Raw genomic sequence first — 5,123 nt, 5'->3', positions numbered from 1 at the left:
TTTTTTTTTAAATCTCTTCATTAAGTTCCTTGAGAGTAGAGACTGTTTTTTGCTTCTTTTTGTATACCCTGTGCCTGGCATATAATAGGCATTTAATAAATATTTATTAATTATTGATTGATTGATTATTGTAAAAGATCAAATAACTGAGTCCCACAGATTTGCTCCAGGTCATACAGGTAACAAGAGCCAGAGGCAGGATTTGAATAGAGATCTCACACAAAAATGCAACTCTGCAAAGTGTGATTGGGTTACAGAGACTATATTAGTCAGATAGAGTTTAAAGAGATTTCCAGAAATTTTAGGAATTGAGAAAACTATCAGAAATACAATTTTTTCTAGGGATTTAGGGAAAGATTAGAGCAAGAAGCCCCTTATTTAGGACAAAAACCCATAGCTTTTTTTTTTCTATTTTTTTTTTGCTATGTCTATAGATTACATACTGGAGAGTAGTGAGAAAAAAGATAGGAAGGAATTTGTTTTTGTTTTTGATTTTTTAGGGGATGGGTACTGGAAAGCCTTTAAATTTGAGGGTCATTATCCTATAAGCAACAGATAGCTTTTGAAGGATTTTGAGTAGAAATGAATAATCTAAAAGAAGAATGATTCTGATGTTTGGTGGCCCCGGTAATTCAGGATAAAAAGCCAGCCCAAATAGTCCCACAAAAATCTTCTCTCTTGGATCTAGAGTAGATATCTTCTTGCCTTGATCTTTAGCCTCTCCTATTTGACTCATCTATGGGCTTTTGTCCTAAACTAGAGGTCTCTCGCTTGAGTCTTTTCCTAAATTTCATTTTTCTGACAGTTTTTTCGATTCCTAAAATTTTTAGAAATAGCTTTAAATTTCCCCAAACGGAGCAAGTTTCTCTGTTGTGTTTGTCGCCATCTTCTGGCTGCACTCTGGAGCAGAGCAGGCTCAGCATCTCCACCCAGAGCTCAGGGATGAGGATTACATCCATCTGTGGGATGCTGGGAGGTGTTCTGCCCGCTGGTGCTGAAAGCACTAAGTGTGGAGGGAATTGAGCAGCGCTCCCAGGGTAGGATAGCACTTTCGCATAATGTCAAAGCCTCTGCATATGGCTGTAGAGATTTGGCTATCCAGATATGACCCCTGTCCTTGATAAGCTTCTAGTCTGAAATTGAATTTTTCTCAAGATACACACATAACTCCACCTGGCACCATTGACCACAAATTATCAATTGGGGAGGGGAGAACTAGGCTGTGGCTATGGCTCTGAGGAAATGGTGCAAGGCTCTCTGGAATGGTGACCTATAATGAAGACATAGCTAGCATGTTCTGGGAAACCAATTTATGCTCTAACCTCACACATTATTTTAAGCCTTTAATATACCTCACAAAGCTAGCCCTCAGCAAAACTGCATTTGGCTCTCAGGTACCTCCAAACTCTGTTCTAGGTCTTTTCCAATCCAATGCTTCTTCCTCTTCCCACACACATACTCCCATTAAAATCCCTTTGATCCCAGATTATTTCCTGAAAGTAAGTTGTAATGGATGAGAGGAGTAAAAACAGTCATTGCCATAGAGCAGACAGATATCAGAGCCCAGATTTGTCCTCATCTTTCCCTTGTTATTTCCAGGATCAAATAGAACATAATATATATAAAACCAACATATTATACAATATATTATTATATGTTACATTATGTGATATTCTGTATATAACATAATATAACATAATATAATATTATATGTTATGTGTGTTATATATAACATAAATATGTTATATTATAAATATAAATTCTATTTGCATTTAAAGTTGCTTACAACCTGGCCCCTTCATATTTTCCATCATCTTAATCTTCTCCCACCTACTCTACAACCCAGATGTACAGATCTTCTTGCTCTTCCTCACACATGACAATCTGCCTCTCATTACAGTTCCTTTGTACCGACTGTCCCCCCCAATCTGGGAATCCTCAATCCCTTCCCTTCTATCTCTTAATTTCCTTGGTTAATTTAAGACAGTTCAAATCCCACATTTTTGCAATAGGACTTTCCTTCTTTCACTGTTGCTATCTTCCTTTAAGAGGACCTTCCATTCGTATTGTATACATCTTGTAAGGGCATAGTTGTCCATATGTTGTCTTTCCCATTAGAAAATAAGCTCCTTGAGAACAGGAACTGTTTACTATTCTTTGCATACTCACTGCTTAGCCCAGTGTCTGGCTTGTGCACCTAATAAATGCTTGTTGACTGAATGACAATAAGAGGAAGCCCAGAGATTCCAGGAAATGAGATTCATCTCTCATTCTGGAATAAAAAGCTATCCGTTTGGAAAGGAATTCAGGATCCCAGCTCAGGGCAGGTAACGAGGAGAGAAGAGTGCATTTAGGGTTCCCTCAATACATGGGTTGCAAGTGGGGTCTGTGAACTTATTTTTAAGAAATATTTTGATGAATATTTTAACATAATTGGGTTCATTTATAATCCTATTTGTGTAATTCTGTGTATTTGAACAGGGACGGTGTTCACTAGATTAAGGAGTCCATGACATAAGAAAGGTTAAGAATCCCAAGTTGAAGTGACTGCATATGGACCACCTATTTTACCACCATAGCATCTATATTCTTGCCTGGTCTTTACCATTGGGCCAATATGGTTTCTGGGTTCTGTGTGCACAGATTCTTCCCTCTCCTCATTTATAGTATTAAATCAATTAGCTAACAATCTTCTCTTTAAAAACCTAGATCAGTGATGGTCAAACTTTTTAAAGAGGGGGCCAAAGGAAGGGAAATGCTCATCTGTCAGCCTGTTTCTAAGGCAACTCTTTCCAAGTTTCATTGTATTTTACCCTACTCATTGTATTCGTCAGATTAGGAATAATGTTGTGTGGCTGGATAGAACATTTCAGGGGGCGGCATCTGGCCTGCAGGCCTTAGTTTGCCCATCACTGCTCTAGAACATAACACAAGAACATAAATGCTTCATGACTATCACAGACCCTTCTTTATCAGTTTCTTTTTTCCTACAAACGTTTTCCTACTTGTTAGGAAATTTTCCTTATGTCATCTCTAAATCTGCCCTTCTATAACCTTCATCCATGAAACCTATTATCTTCCAGGATTAAGTAGAACCAGTCTAATCCTTGCTCTACCTGACCACACTTCATATACTTAAATGGTTATTATCATCCCAATCTCCTAGCCACCAAAACTTTTATTCTTAAGGCTAAGCACCAGATTTCTTTAACAATCTGAATTAACACAGTTTCTTTTTCCTTTTCTTTTTTTTAAACCCTTACCTTCTGTCTTAGAATACATACTAAGCATTGTTTCTGAGGTAAAATAAGTATAAGGTTTGGGATTAAGTGGATTGCCTAGGGTCACACAGCTAGGAAATGTTTGAGGTCAAATTTGAACCCAGGTCCTCCTGATTCTCTATCCATTGTACTACCAAGCTGCCCCCTCCCACTTTTTTTTTCCAAAGAAGTTTTATGGTTTCTAGTCTCTTTAGCATTCTAGTTGTCTTCTGTGTAATGCAGTTGCATTGTTTAGTATGTTTTCTCACTTTACCCAGGTCCCTGAATCTCATCTATAAAATGATTGGATGACCTTGGAAGTCTTTGCCACGTTCTAGAATTATTACACTTTGTGAAGCTCAAAGTTTAATTAATTGTGAAGCTCAAAGCCTATTATCCTTTGAAACTCAAAGAAAAGGAAAGAACCCACCTTAGATTGATGGGATAATGATAACTGACAATGGATGGAAGGCAGAGACACTTAGATGTTATCTGGATTTTGCTATTTTGCTTTACTTGCAAAAGAGAATGATCTTTGGACTGAAAAGATCAGAAACAAAGTGTTTAATGAGGTTGTTGGGAGGATGAGGATCTGATGGGAAAAATGTATGTACAAAACTTTATAACTCTCAAAGTGCTAAATAAAAGTCAGTTGTTTAATCAATTTATAGATATATCTATGCATTTGTCTGCTTATTCTCTAGACCAATACTTTCAATAGTTTAGGTAATTTCTGATGAGAAAACTCCTTCTAACAATGTAAATCAATAACTGTTCTTTAACTCACAACCTTGAAGTCTTGAGATTAAGTTGTTGGCCCAAAGTCATATAACCAGCCTGGGCAGGAGTTGGATCCTGCTCTTCGCAACTCCAAAACCTCTTCTCTAAACAGTAGACTATACTGTCTTTTTTTAGTGGTTGTAGTGATGGTAGTAGTAGTAGTAGTAATAGTAGTAGTAGTAGTAGTAGTAGTAGTAGTAGTAGTAGTAGTAGTAGTAGTAGTAGTAGTAGTAGTAGTAGTAGTAGTTTTATTATTAATATCATGAATTTTGTGTAGTGGATAGAGGCTCAGCCTTGAAATCAGGAAGGCTTGGGTTCAAGTCTTCTGTATGATAGTCTGTATGATACTGGGTGAATCACTTAACTTTTTATTGCTTTATCCAGCTAGAGCTATGAGTTACAGAGAAAGTACCAGCCTCAGATGGTAGAAAGATTTCACTAAACAATGGAATCAGAGGTCTAGTCCCTGTCCGATTAATGTTATCAACACATTTATGCTGATGACAAAAGAAATAAAGCTATATTAACTAGAAATATTTAAATTATATCTAATAGAGTCATAATTAGATTTCATAGGATCAAAGATTTAGAGTCCAAGGGCAATTCAGTCCAACTCTATTATTATAAGGTGAGTAAGTAGAAGTTCAAGAAAGTCAAATGATTACCCAGTTCATATGGGCAGTAATGGTCAGAGTTGGTGTTTGAACCCAGTCTCCTGAATCACAGATATTCATTGAAGTTAAATGACTTGCCCAGAGTCACACAGGTAGTAAGTGAACAGACTCCATAGCCAATACTTTTCCATTGTGCCATGTTGCCTCCAAAGACTTGTAAGAGATCCTTGGAAAACATGACTGTTATATTGTTCACATTGCGAATGAAAAGCTATGGAAAATTGTTGTTTATTTACCATGGCTACAAAATCCCTCTTCTTTTTTGTCCTCTAAAGATGTGGAATTGGTGGCAATAATGATATGATAATCCAGACCTAAGGCAAGCAATCTCACTCAATCATATCCCCTGATGGGGCTTTAAAAAGAATTACTAAATAGAGCAGACTCTAGCTTCCTATTGAGAGAGAAG

This window comes from Gracilinanus agilis, chromosome 2 (assembly GCF_016433145.1).
Source record: "Gracilinanus agilis isolate LMUSP501 chromosome 2, AgileGrace, whole genome shotgun sequence".
NCBI lineage: Eukaryota > Metazoa > Chordata > Mammalia > Didelphimorphia > Didelphidae > Gracilinanus > Gracilinanus agilis.
This window is presented reverse-complemented; position numbering follows the sequence as displayed.